Below are 20,382 nucleotides of genomic sequence, written 5' to 3'. Positions count from 1 at the left end.
AACTCATGATGTGATCATCTTTCCACTGCATACATAGTACTGCTTGGCCTCTCTCATCAGGCTGCCTACTTTCACATCCCCTTCTCTGACAGTGATCTCCAGCTACTGGTTTCGTACCACTCCTTCTCAGAACTGTGGTTAAAATTGCTTTAAAGTAGCTCTGGGAGTTCACTGGCTCAGAGGACTACCATCACATGCTTTGTGCATGTGTGGTGATGTGGCAGTGCATTGCCTTGCAGTATGGCGACACAGCATAAGGAAAATGAAAGGAAAAAATAGTGAACTAAACTCCAGCAGAGGTCGTTCTGCTGAAGGGTGTGTTGGCACACAGTCACAACATCTGTATGTGTGTGTAGTTACATTCAACTAATCGATCTTAGTTGCCTACACTGCTTTCCAGCAGGTGGGAGAATCTGCAAGGATTTGAAAGCTTATCTCAGTGGGAGACCCCAGGATTTTCTCTCTTGTCAATTACAGAACCTACCCAGCTCATCTATCACCAGCTTTTTGCTGGTGGCTTTGATGGCAGTTACTGATCTGCTCCTGAAACTGGGAGCAGAATTCAGTACGACAGCAATAACACCTTTATTCCTATTACCTATATTGTAAAGAAAAATGGTCTTAAACTTGGGGATCCAATTGGGCAAGGCCAGGAGATGAGTGGGGCTCCCTGTTGAAGAAAGGTCATCATACCCTAGGGCTGCTTCTGCCTTCCCATTGTAAAAAAAACAATGTCCTGAGCTTGGGAACATCACCACAGGCAGACACTGGTTCCTGCTGTTGTTTCTGTTGCACAGCCATTGCCTGGGACCTGGTAGGACTGTGAAGCCAAACTTCCATTATAGTGTAAGTGTGGATTGTGAAACTTGGTCTAGAGCAGGTTGGTGCCTGTTCTCAGACATGCAAAAAGCTTTGTTTCAAGATATTTATGGAACAGATCACACGGCCACAAGGAGGAACTGAGAAAGTTTGGCTTGTTCAGCTTTTCTGTCTGAACTCAAAACTTCCTCTGTGATTTCATAGGTTTTGGATATGGGGTGCATAATATAACTGGAGGTTTTCACTTAACAGCTAGCAGAGGTTTTCATCTGGAACAGTTCTAGGTGGATTGAAGTATATGGCAGAATGCCATGAATATGGTGCCAAATTTATGTTTAACATGAAAAAAAAAAAAAAAAGCACCAAATAGAGTGGATGAAATTCTCACAAAATCTTCTCATTGCCAGTTTTTTTCTTAAGGGTTCAAGTATCATTTTGTGCTTAACATGAAAACCATCTCTCCAATCCTTAATGAATTTTAGCCAGCAATGGAAAAGCAAATGGCTAGCATAATGCCACCTTGAGTTCATCACTCCATGTGAAGTTATGCACCTTGCTCTTATGTGTTAGTTTAAATTAAACATCACTTTCACCATGCTCAGAACGCGAGCAAAGATTCTGTTGTTCCCCAACAGTTTCCTAACCTCTCTATTCCGCACCTCCACTTTCTGGATTCCTGAGGGGAACATATCTTGAAGCACTAAAAGTGACAGGATTACCCCAGCAGAAGGCCTGAACCTACAGCTGCCTCTCAAGGCAGTGTCCCCCATTAATTCTCTAGCTGATGTCCCCACCACTGTGCACACCCACAAAGGAATCCCACCCAGCTCTTTACATTCTTTCCAGAAAATCTGATGAGATCACAGCACAGCAGTGGGCACAAGAAAGGCTGCCCTGATGATTGCCTTTAAAGACGTTGTCAGCGCATAGTGTTCATTCCCAAGTCATGAAATTTATTCTGGGACCACTTGAGAGCTTCAAAGGCCCGTCCTCTTGCCAGGAAAATATCTGTGCTGTTGAACTCTCCTTCAGATTCTCTCCACATGCCATAAAGGGAATGTTCAGAAACTTAATCTGAGGAGGATCGGGCTGAGAATTCTTGTCTGCATCGATATCATGAGGCACGAACTCTGATGGTACTGTATGAATCAGGTGGCCTTTCTAATGCACATCAGCTGTGTCATGTGCCTCCAGCAGGGAGGTAAGCTCTCATGTGTCGCTATTGCTTCAGATCTCTGGGACTCCGTGTGTGCACTTGGGAAGATGGACAGCCTGTAGATAGGACTGCTGCTAGTTAAGCAAATAGGAGTGACATGTTTTTCCCTTGGGGTGAGAGCGACAGATGAAGAATGGTCTTGTGACTGAGGTACTGAGCTGTGACTCAGAAAAACAGAAATTTCTGTTCTCATCACTGTTTCTCAATTGTTGAGTGACCCTGACACATCGTAATTACTATTTCAGTTCCCATCTTTGAACTGGGAAGATAATGTTTTCTATGTCCTACTTTCCTATGTGTAACTTGTTTTGTGCCCAGCTGTCCTCCATGGTGTGTTTATGTCACCTACCTAGTTAGCCCTCCCCTGTGGTCAAGTCTTTAGATGCTATTATGACACCCCTGAGCAGGAACAGAGCGTTGGACATGCATGGGCATTGCACCATTCCTGACAGCTTCTTGATGATCCTATTTTCTTGGTGCATTTCAATGCAGCAAAGGCTGTCAAAGTCTCTTGAGCATTGAACTCCATGGTCTGAGCCACAAATAACAACCACAATCTCAAATGGATAAACATCAGATGCTAAGCATTCACTGTCAGGTTGCTGCATTGTAAGTGAAGGCAGATAGTTAACCTACTTTGGGTACCTCATCCAGGATATCAAGATGTGACCTCAGTTCTGCTGGCATAGACTTGATAAGTCAAAATACATAATTCTCATGGGAAAGGGCTAATGTCCTATGATTTGAAAGGCAAAAGAAGTGCCAAAAGCCTAATAGTATTTGGAAGGGAGATGATTCCAGCAATGGAAGGGCTATTTTGGACACTATATAGAAAGTGCCAGCAATTGTACAGGAAGACATCTGAAAAATGGGAGCCACTTTCTTAAGACAGAGAGCACACACTAATCAGGTGGGAGATGGAGGTAGAATACATATCCTTTCAGAACAGACATGTCCTCAGTAAAACATAACTATTGGCAGGATCTCTTATTGAGTCATAGAATCTTAGAATCACCAAGGCTGGAAAAGACCACAAGGTCACCCAGTCCAACCATCCATCCATCCATCACCAATAGTTCTCACTAAACCGTGTCCCTCAACACCATGTCCAAATGTTCCTTTAACACCTCCAGGGTCGATGACTCCACCACCTCCCTGGGCAGCCCATCCCACTGCCTGACCACTCTTTCAGAGAAGTAATATTTCCTAATGTCCTGCCTGAACCTCCCCTTGTGCAGCTTGAAGGCATAAAATAATAGAACTGAGTTGCAAGGGACTTGTAAAGGTCATGTAGTCCAACTCCCTGCAATGAACAGGGACAACTACAGCTACATCAGGTTGCTCAGAGCCCCATCCAGCCTGGTCTTGAATGTCTCCAAGGACAGGGTATCCACCACCTCTGTGGTCAACCTGTTCCAGTGCTTCACCACCCTTATTGTAAAAAACTTGTTTTCTTATATCTAATCTGAATCACCCCTCCTTTAGTTTGAAACCATTTCCCCTTGTCCTATCACAATAGACCCTGCTGAAGATTGTCTCCTATCTTATAGCCCACCTTTAGATACTGAAAGACGTCTGTCAGATCTTTCCAGAGCCTTCTCTTCTCCAGGCTGAACAGCCCCAGCTCACAGCCTGTCCTCACAGGGAAGATGTTCCATCTTTGTTGTGGCCCTCCTCTGGACACTATCCAGCATGTCCATGTCTCTCCTATACTGAGGATCCCATATCTGGACACAATACTCCAGGTGAGGTATCACCAGCACAGAATAGAGGGGCAGGATCCCCTCCCTAAGGGGAGGCCATGCTGCTTAGGATGCAGCCCAGGATACAGTTGGCTTTCTGGGCTTTGAGGGCATGTTGCTGGCTCATGTCCAGCTTGCCATCTGCCAGTATCCCTGTTCTTTTCATGCAGGTCTGTGCTCTATCCTTATATCCCCCAGCTTGCATGGATTGCCATGACCCAGGTGCTGGAACTTGCACTTGGATTTGTTGAGCCTCATGAGGTTCACCTGGACATCGCACAAGCCTGCCTAGGTCTCTCTGGATGGCATCCCATCCCTTGGGCATGTTAGCCACACCATACAGCTTGGTGTCATCTGCAAACTTCTAGAGAGTGTACTTGATCCCAATGTCAGTGTCACGATGAAGATATTAAAGAGCAGCAGTCCCGGTACTGACCTCTGAAGAACGCCACTCGTCACTGATCTCCATCCAGACATGGAGCCACTGACCTCCACTCTCTGGGTATGATCTTTTAACAAGTTTCTTGTCCATCAAACGGCCCATGAATCAAATCCTTATCATTTCAATTTGGAGAAAAGAATGTTATGGGGGACCATGTCAAAGGCTTTACTGAAATCCAGATAGATGACATCAGTGTCTCTTCCCCTGACCACTGGTGCAGTTATGACATCATAATAAACAGCCAGGTTGGTCAGGCAGAACCTGCCCTTGGTGAAGCCGTGCTGGTTATCCCATATCACCTTCTTGTTTTCCACATACCTTAGCATAGCTGCCTGGAGGATCTGCACCACATCTTCCCCTGTGCAGAGGTGCAGCTGACAGGTTAGTAGTTCCCTGGGTCGTCCTTTCTACCCTTCTTAAAAATGGGTGTAACACTGACATTTTTCCAGTCACCGGGGACTTTACCTGACTACCATGACCACCATCACTGAGAGCAGCTTGGTGACCATGTCAGCGAATTCCCTTAGGACTCTGGGATGCATCTAAATGGCACCCAAAGATTTATTAACATTCAGGTTCCTCAGGGTGTCACAAACCTTATCTTCACTTAGAGCTGGAAGGGCATCACTCCCCCACGTCTCACCTTCTGAACCACCTGCTGAAGGGCTGCGTGTACAGCAGTTGCCAGTGAAGACTGAGGCAAAAAAAGTTGAGTACCTCAGTCTTCTTGTCTGTTGTTACCAGCCTTCCTGTATTGTTCTCTAGAGGCTATGCCCTCCTGCACCTTCTAGCTGTTGTACCTACAGAAGCCTTTCTTATTCTTCATTATGCCCCTTGCCAAGTCCAGTTCCATCTGGACCTTGTCCTTCCTGACTCCTTCCCTACACAGCCCAGAATCACTCCTACACTCCCTCCGGAGTACCCATCCCTGCTTCCACTGCCTGTGCATTTTCTTCTTGCTGTCCAGTTTGACCAGCAGGTCCTAGTTCAGTCATGCCATCTCTTGCCTTCCTTTCCTGAATTCCTCTACCTGGGAACAGAGAGCTCATGTGAACCAAGGAAAACTTACTTAAAGATCTGTTGGCTCCGCTCCACTCCCTTGTCCTCAAGGATAGATTCTCAGAGGGTTTTGTTGGCTAACTGCCTGAAGAGCTGGAATTTGGCTTTCTCAAAATTAAACTACCTGATTTTACCTTTTGCCTGTCCAATATCCCTTAAGAGTGTGAACTCCACCATTGTGTGGTCACTGCAGCCCCTGCAACCTTCAATCTTGATATCACCAATCAGTTCACTCATGTTGGTGAGCAGCAGGTCCGCCATGGCATCCCCCCTGGTTGGGCTATTACCCAGCTCAGGAAGTAATCCTTGATACATTCCAGGAGCATTGTGGATCACCTATAGCTCACTGTGCTATGTTTCCAGCAGTGGTCAGGGTGGCTAAAGGCTCCCAACAGGCCTGAGAACACAATGCCTCCTGCAGCTGGAGGAGGAAGGCTTCACCAAGTGGCTCCACTTGATCAGGCAGCCTGTTGTGGGTTGCAAAACCACAAGTCTCCCTTTGTTGCTTGTCTCTAACTGTCACCCACAGGCTTTCTGCTTGCTTGTGGCTGTTCTTAAGGGACAGCTCTTCACACCCTATCCCTTCTTTGATGTAGAGGGCAACACCTTGTAGCCGTCAGTCATGGGAATCATCCCACTCAGTTTTGGTGACAGTAATTACGTCATAGTTTTCCAGTAGCATGGTGGCTTCCAGCTCCTCCTGTTTATTTCCCAAGCTGCATGTGTTGGTGTAGAGACACTTCAGCTGGGCAGCTGGTCTTGTCATCTTCTTGGAGGATAACTCCTTAATTCCTTTGAAGTATTTACCTTTAGTCGATCTGCTGCCTTAATCATCAAAAGATGGAGCGGTAAAGGCCCCTGCTAGCACCTTGTCTCTTTAACTTAGCTGTGCTATCCTGCACTTTGTTATGGGCAGGCCCACTATCACCCCTTTTCTCCTTCAAACCAAAGCCCTGCCAACGAGCCCAGCCAGAATTCTTTTCCACCTTTAACCTAGGTCTTCTAGGGCCTTACAAACCCCAGCTAAGTCATCTATTGAGAATGACTTTTTGTTTCCATAAGGTAAGCAGAGTAAATCCCTGTATAAATGGAAAGATCTGATTGAAGGAAGAGGCTGTGTAAGATCCTGCTTCAGAATCCATCCTGAACTAACTTTTCTATACCCTAAGAAGAATAAGAGTATTGGGATGGGTTGAGTTGAATGGCAAGTGAAAAATTGAGAGAGGGTGACAGAGAAAGATCGTGGGAAGAAACTGGATGGAAAGAAGGAATAGGGACAAGGAGGTTGGGGAGAATGGGGTGAAGAAATGAAGTAGGTGAGTTATTGAGGGAATGTGAAAGAAAAGATGTAAGAATGCGGACATGACGAAAGGAGATAAGCATTTCAGTGGGAGTGTGGTGAGACGTTTGTTGAGCCAGGTGTAATTTGGAGCAGGCCTATGTCCATATATTGCCTTGAATGGTGTATCTGTAACACCGCTGGTAGATCTTGGGCAGGAATGTTATATATTTTCCTCTTGCCTTTTAATCTAGAAAAAGTATGTTATTAAGGTCCTGGCCTCTTCTTTAGCATCTCTCAGTATTAGAGCAAGTTAAAACTAAAATGTTCTGCAAACATGCTTATGAAGAGAGACATTTTTTCAATGCCTGGAATTCCTTAACGTCTTGTCTGTGATTTGAATAATCCCTACAAAGCTATGTGCTTTCAGGTATATCTTGCTGACAGCAAATGAAGATTTAGAGAATGAGACAATTTCACAGAGATATCCTAAGCCCTCAAAGGAAAAGTCTTTTTTACGACAGGAGATAGCTTCATAGGTTCTTCCTGTTATTTTTACAGTCCAGAAATATGCTGTTCTAGCTTATATCTAGGGTGAAGCTCTCTTTGCTTCAGCCTTCCTCCCAGGCCAGGCAGTTACTGACTACTCAAGAGCTAGATGTGGCAGTTGTTTACTTATTTGACTGGTAATGTGTTCGTATAATGTGTTTTCTGTAGTTTTGTGGTATATTAGGATTTGAAGATAGCTCAGGAAAGGAAACTGTGATACAAACTGTTGGATTAATTTCTTTCAGTGTATTTTCTTCCCAGGAGTTGTTCAGTTTGGAACACAGTGGCTAAAGAAAGTGCCAAGCTTTGCAACAGTAACTTGTTAATGAAACTGGGGGCTTTTTAGTCTGGGGGAATCTGCTTAAAGACTAGATCATGAAGTTATCAGAGTGGAAAGTACCTAGATTGCACATCTTTTCTGGCATTTGTATAGATGCACCTCTAATTTAAACAAGCTTTAAAACATTGTGGTATGCTTGAGAGTGCATTAGAAATTGTTCTGCCCAGCCTTTTCCTCTGAATTCTGCATGATTGCCCTACACATCCAGGCACTTTGCTTGACCTTCCAGAAAAGCCACAATTCCCAACCCCAATTATGTACTCCTTAGTTTAATCTTTGGCTGCTGTAGCAACACGAATCAGACCCTAAAATTACTTCCATGATTAAATAAGCAACTTCTGTTTACAGTTGCTTTTACCACAACATAATTTGTTAATAACTCTCAAGAATCTTCTCTCTCAAAGCACCCCACTGGCTAATACAAGCTACAACACAGAAAGATTACAGAAGGAAAAATCAGATCAACAAACAGCCTTGTGCGCAGGTTGAGTCTCAGCTCTAACCACTGTGCCTAATATACTGAGTCTGTGAATCTAGACAGCATCTAGAAACCCCTGTAGCCAGATGACAACCAGTAAGGAAATTATGCTTGGTGCATGCGTTTCATATCATACCTCCCAGACAAACCAACAGTCCCACCAAGTCCCCAGGAGCAGCAGACTAAGGGCAGTGCTCCTGTTGGGTCTGGGGGCTGCTACCATAAAGAGGGAAAGGGTGATCTGAACTCAGAAGCAACTGGAGGAAATACAGAAGCCTCAGTAAATAGAGAAGAAACTGGAAGCAGTGGAGTAGAGCTGTAGCTCTTGAAACCCAGAATTTATGAAGTCCCACAAATAAGAGGAAGGTGAACTCTTTTTGTCAATTCCTTGTATTTGCATAGACTGTATATTGACTAGTCTCTCTTTGACAGTGGATTTACATGAATGTGTCTGTACTGCACCCAAGCAAATGGTATTTAGTTCTCAAGCATTCCTGAGTGTTATTTATGCAGTTCTGGTGTCTTAAAATGCTGTATGCCTGGCAAAAGTTCGATTTCAGTAATCAAAAGGAAGAGATTCACCCTGTGGGACAGGAAACCCCCTTCAGAACTGCAAGTATGTTGGGATTCCAAGGTTGTACACACAGAAATAAGAACTGCTCAGCTGTAGCTGGCTGAACAGCTGTTGGGCACTGTGTGACACCATATACACTTAATCAGTTCAAGAAATACAAGACATCCATTTGTCAAGCAGATGCTGCTAGGACACTCAGAGAGGGAGAGAGTACTAGGAATTTCAATTGAGGTGCATAATTTCCGATAATAATCCTTTAGAGAAGGCATCTTTAAAGATTTGGTCTGTTGCCTTTTTGCAGTGCATCAGAGAGCATCTTTAAAAGTCTAAGGGGTTATAGTAAATGGGGTTACATCAGGCTGGCAGCTAGTCACTAATAGAGTTCCCCTAGGCTCCATTTTAGGGCCAGCTATCGTCAATGTTTTCATAAGTGAATTGGATACAGAACTTGAAGGTATACTAAATAAGTTTGTGGATGACCCTAAATTAGGAGGAGCTGTTGGCTCTGTTGAGGCCTTGCAAGGAGATTTTGATAAATTAGAGGTCTGGGCAATCACCAACTGAATGAAGGTTAACTGGAGCAAGTGCTGAATTCTGCACCTGGATGGAGCAACCCTGGGTATTTATAACAGACTGGGGGATGTGAGGCTAGAGAGCAGCACTACAGAAAGGGATCTGGGTTGTGGTTGACAGCGCGTTGAATGTGAGCCAGTGGAGAGCCATGGCAGCCCAGAGGGCTAACTGTACCCGGGGGGTGCACCAGGCACAGCACTGCCAGCACCCTCCTACATCTCTGCTCTGCACTGTGCAGCCTCACCTTCTGCTCTGGGTGCAGCAGTGGGTGCTACAATTTAAGGGCATAAAGCTTTAGAGAGTGTCCAGAGGAGGGCTGTAAAGTGTGAGGAGCAGCCAAGGTCCTGTGCTGTGCTCAGAGCGGAGCAGAGGAGCTGAGGGGAGGCCTGATGGCAGCTGCAGCTCCTCACAGGGAGCAGGTTAGCAACGCTGAGCTCTGCTCTGTGTGACAGCGACAGGGCCCAAAGGGACAGCATGGAGCTGTGCCAGGGGAGGGGCAGCTAGGGGTCAGGGACAGGGGCTGCACCACAGGGTGGTGGGCATGGAACGGGCTGCACAGGGCTGTGACTGAGATGTCAGAGTTCAAAGAGTGTTTGGATGCTGCTTTCAGACGTAGGGCTTGGGTTTTGGGTGGTTTCAAATGAAGTCTGGAGCTGGACTTGATCCCTGTGGCCATTTCCAAATTGGGATATTTATGATTCTGGGAAGAGTTTGTGGTACCATGTAGTTATTGGCTCAACGTTTTAAGCAAGAGCTTCTTTTATGTCTCTCATCCAAGTACTGACAAATGTGACTCACCTTACTGATAATGAACAAGTAAGACCACAGAAGAGTGGAGTAAATAAGTTCTATTTAAATTCAGTGAAAGAATAACAATACAACATGCTGAGCTCTTTTGAAAACTTTGTTATTAATAGGGAAACCAGTCACCAGGCAGCAAACAGCTTATAAACTGTTGCTCACTACAGAAAGAAATATGGATAAATGTGGTTTGTAACTAAAGTGGAAAAAAATACACAGGAAAAAACAAAGGATGCTGTGGTACCTTGTATCTGTTGGTGTGACTAAGGTAATTAAAGCGGTCCATATGGATTTCAGACCACCCACCCACCCCAACCCTTAGTCAAGTCAAAACAAAGCATTAATTTTTGAAAAGCTGCAGCAGTAGAAAAATGAAGGCCTCCTAAAAAGGCTTATTAGACACTGCCAAGATCATTTCTGTTGAGTATTTCTGTTAATTTGACAATGTAAATAAAATACCTGGGGTTTCTGCTATGGAATGTAAGGCATGGTAGGAGATCTTTGGAAGATGTTCCCCTTCAGGGATTGTCTGTCAGAGGGAGGCAGATGCAGATGACAAGTCATTGTGGCATCTATTTGGATTGCCAGTTTTCTCACGTGCATCTCAGTAATCCAGATTCTCCTCCCTGTGGTAAAACAGGATGAATTCCATAGAAATAAGTAGCACAGAGCGAGCACGAGATCATCACTTGAGTGTGAGGTCACAAGCAAATCCTCTGCATAGAGAAGCAAGACGTACCTTGTGAGGTGAGCCACAGATGGGCCAAAAATCCATGGCCCTGTGAATTACATGTTTCCCACTGTTAAATATTCCCATCCAAGTGATCTAAGAGCGTGATAGCCACTTACATGCAAAATTAGGCTCCTCTGTAAATTCTACCATGCCCTCAGTCAGGAGTTCTCTAGTGGTTAGATTTCTTGGTTTGCATAAGTTATCTTCATCCTATCACCAAAGGTGGTATGTCTCCTCAAATGTAGCTTGTTGACTGAAGTCTAAATACTCAGTGCTGTCCTCAGGGCCTGACACAGTGCTCTGTGTGACATTTTTGCAGAGCATTTCTGTAAGCTGTTGCAGTGCTCAAGGAACAGTGGGACTGTTGTAGCAAATTCCTATGGCTCTGTCCTCCATTATGTATCTTCTGCCCCTTCTCATGTTTTAGTTTCTTTGTAAAACATTACTGTTTCCTGTGTCCCTCATCTGGATGATGCTGTTCTTGGTTCTGGTGTGCAAATGGATCGTGCAGCCTAAAGAGACTAGGCATTGTTTTTAGGAAAATGTCACTGCCCAGAGCTTATGTCTCTGGAGAAGGAGGAAAACAAGAAGGATTTCAGGGGGTTGCTTCAATATTGCAGACAGAGCCTTTGTTTTCTTGCCTCTGGAGATCTGAGTCACCTCTGTTGTCACACTTCTGCTGGGCTAGCCCTCCTTTTCCCTTTTGTTCTTACAGGATTCCTCTTTCCTTAGCCTGGATCTTTTGGATAAGGTGAGCTCTGTGACTGCATACATCACATTCAGTCATCTTTTCAAGTCCAGGCCTGGCAAATCTACATGAGGATGTTCTGCATTTCACAGATACAATAGTAGGACATAGCAACTAGAAAAGATAGAAAAAACAGAGACATTGCCAGGTTTATACCAGTAGTCAATAGGAAACTCTATTTTTATTTATTTATTGATCCCTAAATATTTCCTGTAACTTTTGGGAGAGATGCACAGAGGTGCTTTTTGTCTTTGGATTTGCTCATTTTCAAAAAGCAGAGAGGATCAATAGGATAAGTCCCAGCAGAAAAGTCAAAGAACGTGGCAGTAAGTGCAGCTCTAGTCACTACAGAGAGAGACAGCTGCAGCTCACACAGCTGTCTCATGGCTAACAAAGAGCAAGAAGGAGTAGATGCTCTTGAGCTCATCCCAACCCTTCTACTGTCCACCTGATTTCACCATTTGGCACAGTTGTGCTCCTCCCTGAGGCAGCAGGACAATTCCTCAGCAGACTGAGACAGCAGAATTGCCATTATGAGGCTTGGGTTGAAGAATCAGAACACGAGAGCAGTTTTGAGCCACTGGGACTGGATTAAATCACTGCCTTTTCCAAAATAACTGAAAGCATCGTGAATTCATATTGTTCTCTCTCCGCTGAGGGGAGATGACCATCATCCACAGACAGTCAGGTCTTTGAAACCTAGTATGATCCATTCCTACTGCTTACTGCAGAGACAATACAAGGCCATAAGAGAGTCATGACAAGGTATAACTTGGAATCTTTTTTTTTCCTTTTTTTTTAATCCTTTTTTTTCCCCCTAAGAAATGTTGTTAAGAGTGAAGCTTTTTAGTTCTGTCCTTTAACTTGCATGTGAGACACTCAAAGATGGATATTAAGACACAGATAATGACTCAGGAACGTCAAGCGGACAGGCAGAGTGAGCTCTTCAGAGCAATCGCAGAGGGAAAGAGAAAGAATAGCTGCAAGTACATTTCAAGGTCAGCTGTATGGAAGAGAAACAAAAGGCTGTAGGCTTTGAAGGCTGGTGGCTCCTGGATGGAACTGCTGCCTCCTTTTATGAAGCAGAACTGTTGGAAGAAATCATTCATACTGGGGCAATAATTCAGGACAGTGAATTTTGGGAAGCCCTCCAATACTGTGACAAAACAAATCCCAAGAACTGTGACAGAAAAATCTCAGAGGGTTTGCATTGTGAGATTTGTCTACACAGAGAATTTGCAGTGGCTTTAAATATCCTGATGGAGTTAAAGCTCTGTGCTTGCCTTTAATGTGAATTAACATCATATTTGTATAAAAGTGTATTATGCAATAAAACCATTTCTGTTTGTTTAAAAAACAAAACAAACAAACAACCACTCCTGACTGAAATAGTTATGGCTTAGCAAGATTGGCTCAGAATTACTAAAGAAGAATTTGTGGAACATACCAAACCACTCTAGAAGACTGTGTTATGGTCATTAGGAGATGGTTTATGTCTTTTGTAGCCTTGACTAAGACTAGATTTGAGGTTGGATTCTGTACCTCCTTGTGCCTTCCCCTACAGCTGCTTAGTTATGAGGGGCTGAAGCAATTTGGCCTGGAGGAAGAATCATTTCCTAATTTATCCAAGCCTGTGGCTGTAGATTTTAGTATTGTCAGTTACATATATGAACTTTGTTAATTCATGGAAGTGGATCTCATTAGGTTGAAAGTTACCCAGAAAAGTTCATTAGCATTGAGATCCTAGGCTTGTTATGCAAGCGTGAGCTGGTTCTGAATTTTTTCAGGTCTTCTGAACTGAGAAAAATTTTATATGGATAGATGAGTTTACTTTCAACAGGTATATAACTTTTTGTGTATTCCTATATATAACTAGTTACATGAGGGTGGGAGCTTTGGCTTGAGCTGAACTCTGGTGAAAGTGACACGTCACAGTAAAGTCCTGGGTTGGCCTGAATTGTCTTTAACTATCTCATTCCAAATATATTCAGAAAACATTGTTTGAGGTAACAACAATAATGAGGACTTCCACACACAGTTGTTTTGGGAGAATACTTCCTACAAATAGTTATCAGAGTTAGCTGGCCTGGAAAGAATAGTGCCCCATGATGACCTTGCAGCGAGTGGGGGAAATTAGGTGAGTGTCTTGCTGAATAACTAAATTCAGCTTTATGAGTAGATATAATTGAGGTCTCCAGATAGGTAATTCAGCTGCCACAGCTGCTGGTTTTGTGAATTCTTTGACTTTGAGCTTTCACTGACTGAGTGCCAGTTTCCTTGTCTGGTTAGTAGTTGGAACAAAGAGTTTCAGTGTTGTTTACCCACGATGATTCTTCACCTGTAGTAAAACCCACAGTTACGTAAAGTCACTAAATGTTCACTAGATTTTATCCTCCTTGAACCTATATTACTTTAGCAAAGTTGTAGTCAGTTTACAGTAATGCTATCAGGTCTGTATAACTTAAAATGATATTTTGTATTAATGTGACTGCAGAAGCCAGTAATTACAGACGATTCTAGTGTTATATTGAATAACAAAGGTCTGTGTAGCTCAGTAACATGTATACTAGAAAGGAATACAGCTGAATTCTCCCACAGGTGAGATGTTTTTGACAGTAACATCTGTGCTTCAGTTTTTTCCTTATAATGAAGACAAGACTTGATCCTGTGGAGTGCTTATGGTTTTCTGAACAGCTGCTGTAATTGTTAAGGCTAAAAGCACCTCTCTTGCTTTCTCTAGGATAATGGAAGCCCACAAAATAAGCAGCTCATCATGTGAAATATTTATATTTTCATCCTAATGAAAGAACCTACCCCATCTGCAAAACTACAGAGAAGCAAAACACAAATATAATAGTTTAAAATCACTGTTAAGGGCTTCCTAATGGATTCATATAAATTTTAACTGACCTTCTTTATATTTCTCTTCACTGCATCTTCTGTCCTTAGAGAGCAGATCAATCTTCTTGAAGCACTGAGTACAAAACATACTGTTTGCAGTGCATAGAAATGGAATTCATTGTAGAAAATGAGTTCCAGTGTCAATGACTGTGCTTTCCCATGGCCCTGTGGCCCTTCTTAGTTGAGCTTAACTCTGATTTCCAAGAAATTTATGAGAGTAGAACAGCAAAAGTGTGCGGATCAAAATCTTAATGCATTTTTTGGGCTACTCTGTTCCACAGTGAGTGCTTAACAGCTTGAATTAGGGATGAAAAGGAAGGAAGATACAATAATTTAAGTATTAGTTCAGAATTCAGAGACCTTCGTTCAGTTCCTAGCTGTCATGAGATGTTAGTCAATCCATTCTGTAAAATTCCCTACCTGTAAAATACATTTAACAGATGTAACTTTTCTTTTTGGGAACTATTATAGAATTGTATGTATCATCATCAAGAAAGCTGTGTGAGCCATTAACATAAGCAAGCAGTGCAATGGGTTTTTTTGTTCTTTTTTTTTTCATGTAATATGTGGACCTGAAGACTTTCCATTACAGGTGTAGAGGAAATGCTACCTGCATTTTAATTGTTAACTTATAATTTGAAAAGGAAGGTGAAAATTTACATGCAACATTCATAATGTGCAATTCTGTCAGCAATAAAATATGAGATAAAGTTTGATGGACTTCTGAAACCATCCCACATCTTACCAGCTATCTCTTACGTTCTTTCTCTCTTCTCTTTTCTTCATAATTGTGAAGATATCTTCCTATCTTATTAGACGACTAATAAGAAGACAAGGTTATATGTGTTCAAGTGGTTATGAGTACTGAGGTGTTTTTTCTAGCTCAATAACTAATTACAAGTCTTAAAAACTTTTTGTTTTGCAAATCATGACTTTTTGCAATTTCTGTAGCCTCAATTCTTTCAGTTTCCTGCTCAAGCCAGAGGGTTAGTCAGGTGTGCCTGCTATGCCTTGTACACTCAGTACAGCACCAGGACAAGGTGAAGAAGTGGTGCAAAAGTTCTGCTCAGACCCAAGAGGAGACAGAAGATTCCTCCTGATGTCTTTGCCCCCTTTCCTGGTGTACTGTAGGAAAGTCAAAGTGTGATCTTAGGAACATGTTTCTCACTTTAAGCCTTTAGGAACTTTATGAAAGTGTAACTACTTTCATCTCATCTTCCCTGAAGCCTCTTCTAACCTTAACTGAAATAGCAAAGAGTGCTTCATTGTTGGGAAGATAAAGACAGAAGGGAATAAGTGGGAAAATAAACTGTTTAGAATCTAGTTGGAGCTGGTGATGCATTTGCTGTCTTGCAATTGTCATTTGTTTCTGCCATAACACACTAATGTAGTCAAAAAGCTAACTAAAGTCATTGAATGACTGCTGTTTTTATTCCTTTCTCTTCTATGTCCACTATATATTTTCATAGGTTGGACTGTCATTACAGTAAAGGTAAATTTTCTGTCCTTTTTCTGGGGACTAAATGTATCAGAAAATAAAGTCACAAAAGTATTTATAGTATCACTTGCATTGTATCTGAGTATACCTAAAGTCTAAAAATACCTATTTTAATTAGAGACCTCTTGGGAGCGAGCTGAGAGTTCCATTTTTAGTTACAAGATATTGAAGGACATGGAACTCTGGGACAGTTTCAGGACAATAATGTAGCACAGATTTCAGTAGAGTAGTTATTTGCCCAGCAGAGGAATTAGGAAAGTTAGTGATTGTGCCATTGAACACCACAGTGTGCTTATACTGTGACTACAGTGTGACTGAGCCACCTTTAAAGTCATAATGTTCTATGATAAACATTGATCTGTTAAAACATGAGGGAGCAAGAGCACTGTTATGGGTAAGTTTAGGTTGGATATCAGAAAAAACTTCTTTACATAAAAGGGCTGTTGAGCACTGGAATAGGCTTCTATCCAACCTTTTGGATGTGGTGCACAGGGACATGATTTAGCAGAGGGTTGTTAGAGTCAGGGTAGTATGGGCAGGTTGTGGTTGGACTCGATGATATTTAAGGTCTTTTCCAACCTGAGTGATTCTATGATTATGTACTAAATTCCTAAATACAGATGCTTTGGTTGGAAGGTATTGGTTGATGGAATACATGGAACTTGTCTTGGAAGGAAAAACTGCACATTAATCAGTTGTATAAGTTGTTTCACACAGTTGTACTATAGAATTGATCTCTGAGTTTTGTTTATGTGTTCCTGTTGGAATAAATGTGAGTGTACGTCTAAGGCAGAAGGCCGAATAACAGTACTGTGCTAAGTTGCCAGATCTGTAGCCTGTCACATCCTGCTGTGTGACTGTCCCTATTAGGCAGGATTAATAGTGCTGTGGAAAACTGAACTGAAGATTGTGTAATTTACTAGATCTCAATCTTAACTAACATTATTGTACATAAGTGGGAGGACAGAGGAGGAAGCGTTTATCTTGCACAACGCAGTAAAACAGTAATTGTGATTGAAATGTGGTTGTTTTGTTCTATTTAATTTTATTGTCCTCAAATAGTAATGGTAGTTGACTGTTTCCTTGACTGTTTCCCTTATGTATGCCTCTTGTCACTAGACACATGCAGATGTTACTGCAGGTGAGCTGGAGAACAAGCTCAGCTGCTAGCAGGTCTACCAGACCTCTTCGAGCTCTCACCCTGGAGTAAATTTCAACCAGCTTGCTTGCTTTTCATGTTTACTCGATACAGGTATTTCAGAGCAGCATGCAAGTGTGACAACAGATAATTCTTATTCCTGTGCTTTCACAATAATAGCATCGCACTGACTTTGGTAGAGCACTGCCTGGTCCTGAGTATAGCTGGATCAAACTAGCATCCATGGGCTGGAGGTTTCAACAGGGCACAGAGGGGTGAGGACGGTATCCACTACCTCATGGAGCTCCCTTAAACCTTTGTTGAAGTACTGCATGTTGTGCTTATCTCCATGTTCCCAGTTTAGCTCTGGATGGTTTAATAGCAGTGAAGTTATGGCTGCATTCTGTGATTGATGTGATACGCTGTCCATGTGCAACCAGTGTTGGATATCTGCATGCATAGTGTCCAGCTGTAGTTATGTCAGATGAAGAATGTGAATCAATTCTGCTGAAACCAATGGGAACATTCCCCATGACTCTGATTTGAAGCTAGATATAGCTGTATTTTGACATGAAATTTATGCATACTTCCTAGAAAGTGTCCCCACAGGACAATGTTGGAACACAATGTTGGAGGAAGATTTAATAGAAACTTGTACAGCTCTGGACAAAGTTGCACTGGCGAATGTTCTTGGCTGCGCAAGCTGACCTCTTCCAGCTCCATTTACAGCAGGTCCCTCTCTTTTGTCTGAGAGTGGTGCTATTTTTGGTGGTTTGTCCTTTCAGTTGCCTGTTCTCCACCAGTTATTGTCAAATAGATTGAATTGTTATAGAACTTCTCTATTTGTTATGCTGTTATATGACCATGCATTTATGGGAACAAAAAGTCCAGCAGGTGTGTAATGGTTTCTGTTTCTCAATGGCAGGATCCATGGCAGCAACAGCAGATACACGCTAAGAATATCTCCTGAGGAGAGAGCAAGAGCAAGGATGCATGTAGGTATCACTGTGCACACTGACACTCTCCTCCCAGGGGAACTGAGGAAGTAAGACAATTAAGCTGGAAATAGGGAGTGTTAATTGAAGATCTTTCTGTCTGACTCTGCAAAGGTTTAACCAGACCAAGGTTTGGTAGGAGATTCATTTTGAGGCACAACTGCTTAAAAATCCCCCTTATTTCTATGCTGTCAGTAAGAGCTTTAGTCAGCTGCTCCAGTGGCTGCTATGGGATGTTTATTTCACGTTAGGATGTGCCCTTGAAACTAAAAGCTTCTGATTAGTCACAGAATAGGTGTAGCAGTGGTAACAAATTCTACCAATGTGTTCAAGTTCTGGCAATAAGCTCAGTGACTGGCCTCTCACTGAGAATGAGTATGGCCATCATAGAGTAGATGAATCTTATGTGAAGTGATGACCATAGAAGACTGTGAGAGATAAAAGACTCTGTAGTCCATTACCATTCTTCTGAATCTTTCATGTTATTAAATTAATTTCATTATAATGCCTCTTTTCAACAGGAAACTATCAAATGGATCCCAAGAATGTTGTCATTCTGGCACAGCTCATTCAGATTCACTTATCTCACCATAAAAAATCTAGCTGGAATATATCATCGGTACAGAAGATGAATAGTTCCGATGTCTATTTGGAACTACTGTAAGTAGATCTTTTCTCTCCAGTAATGTAATTTTATCTTGCTGTATCTAATTGTGGGTAATTGTTGATTCTTACGATGAAGTTGCTCTATTTTTTGTCTTAATAATGTCTCCAAAACCTTAAGCTATGAAAAGTCAGTATTGCTTAGAACTGTTCTGAGTGATTCCACAGAAGAACTTTCCTTGGGCTTTCATTGTACAGTTATATTTTTAATGGGAAAGAACTTCTAAAACCTACTGTAAGATGAGAAGTTCTGTGAATCGGTTCAGTAGTCAACCCTGACATTTGAGACAGAGACTGAACTAGCCAGGTGTTCTCTTAACCACATCATACTCAGAAGCCATTTCTGACACTCCCAAAATGTAGTTATCATGTGATTCTCAATTTTATGTTACACTTCACTAATTTACATGTGATTTGCATGAGAATTTCTCTCTGGGGCAGCAGAATAACTGGTAGGTGTGCACTGTTGAAAACACCTCAGTGCTCTCACTTTTATAGCCAGTTTAGCACCTAGAATATGACTTTGGATGCTCCTTGCCAGCCATAGTCCTCTCGTGCTTGAGTAAGAGCTAACTTTTCATTCAGCTCTAGTTCTCTGTTCCATTCGTAGCTATCCCCGTCTTAAATTCTTCAGCAAATTTGATCCCTGCACTAGAGGGCAGTCAGAGTCAGCTGCACCAGCTGGGAGGTGCATCACAGCAGCCCAGCAGAAGTGGAAAAATGTGTGAGCAGATGGGGCTCCCAGGTCTCAGGACTTGCCTTTTGGTTCTTCAGTCCCATAGTATTCATTAGTTGGTCAGGGCCATAAAGTAGCGGCTCAGATACTGCTGTTTTTAATCTTTTTTAAGAACCTGAAGTGTAATGGTTTCTGGATCCTACTCCTGAAGGCACTGATGCAGTCAAACCCACTTGGTTGTTCTTAACTGCAGCTTTGCATGTACTGGGTGTTTTTTGGGCCCTCCTCATAAGTATTGCGTGAGCTGAAACCAGAGGGAAAATAACTTGATAGCAATGAAATGCAGTAAAAATTGCTGAATGACATGATTCCAGTGGGATATGACTTCAACAGCTGTGACTAATTTCAAAAGACAGGCTTGGGTTTGTCTAGAAATTCAAGAATTATATGTCTATGTAGTCCATTATACAACCATGCAAGCCATCAAAACATTTCCATCTCCTTCAAAGCATCTCACTATTGGCAGATCTAATTGGCTTGCTCCACATCACCTTCATGAACGGCAATATTCACTTGTTTGGAAGCTCCTGCAACATTGCAAACCCTCTGTGTATTGTAAGCCATTGAGAGTATCCCTTTCCTCACCTGCTTTCTCCCCAGGGTGGATGAATGTGCCTGGCTTCTGGCTGCAGTTTGGTATGGACTCAGGGGAATGTAGCATGCAAGTGCAAGATGTTTGGTAGATCCTGTTAAACAGGGGGTGGGCTCCCCTGGGCCACAGTGCCCATGAGATTTGGAAAGAAAAGAAGATAGAGTTTGATGGCACTGGGAAGCTGTTCTGCTTAGGAGAAAGGGATTTTTCTCATAGGCATCACTGCATTGTCTGTGGCATTTAGAGTTTGCCTCTTGAGAAGCAGGCATTGCCTGCTGTCTTGGATAGATGTTGGATGTCATGGGACCTAATGCATCCTGGCCCAGGAAATCCTGCAGTATGTTGAAGGCAGAACCCTGGCAACCCCTGCTTGGAAATTCCTGCCCTTGTATGCAAATTTATAGCACCATAAGCATGAGGAAAGCATACTGAAATAGAAATCTGTCACGGTTTGAACTAAAAATCTACCTGCGTCCGTGACAGGGGGCCGTGGGCCCCGGAGGGGC

At 42.7% G+C, this 20,382-nt stretch overlaps 1 long non-coding RNA gene across 5 annotated transcripts in view; it reads left to right on the top strand.

Annotated features, from left to right (window-relative positions):
* LOC107320504 overlaps positions 1 to 20,382 on the top strand; it is a 258,990-nt gene that overhangs the window by 177,562 nt on the left and 61,046 nt on the right. For all 5 annotated transcript variants that reach the window (XR_001558292.2, XR_004308966.1, XR_004308968.1 and 2 more), the window contains 2 exons: positions 17,816 to 17,885; positions 18,407 to 18,545. This is a non-coding gene — a long non-coding RNA (uncharacterized LOC107320504). The remainder of the gene's footprint in view (positions 1 to 17,815; positions 17,886 to 18,406; positions 18,546 to 20,382) is intronic.

This window comes from Coturnix japonica, chromosome 1 (genome assembly GCF_001577835.2).
Source record: "Coturnix japonica isolate 7356 chromosome 1, Coturnix japonica 2.1, whole genome shotgun sequence".
NCBI classification, from domain to species: domain Eukaryota; kingdom Metazoa; phylum Chordata; class Aves; order Galliformes; family Phasianidae; genus Coturnix; species Coturnix japonica.
Note: the sequence above shows the minus strand (reverse complement) of the source record. Positions and strands in the feature narration are given on the sequence as shown.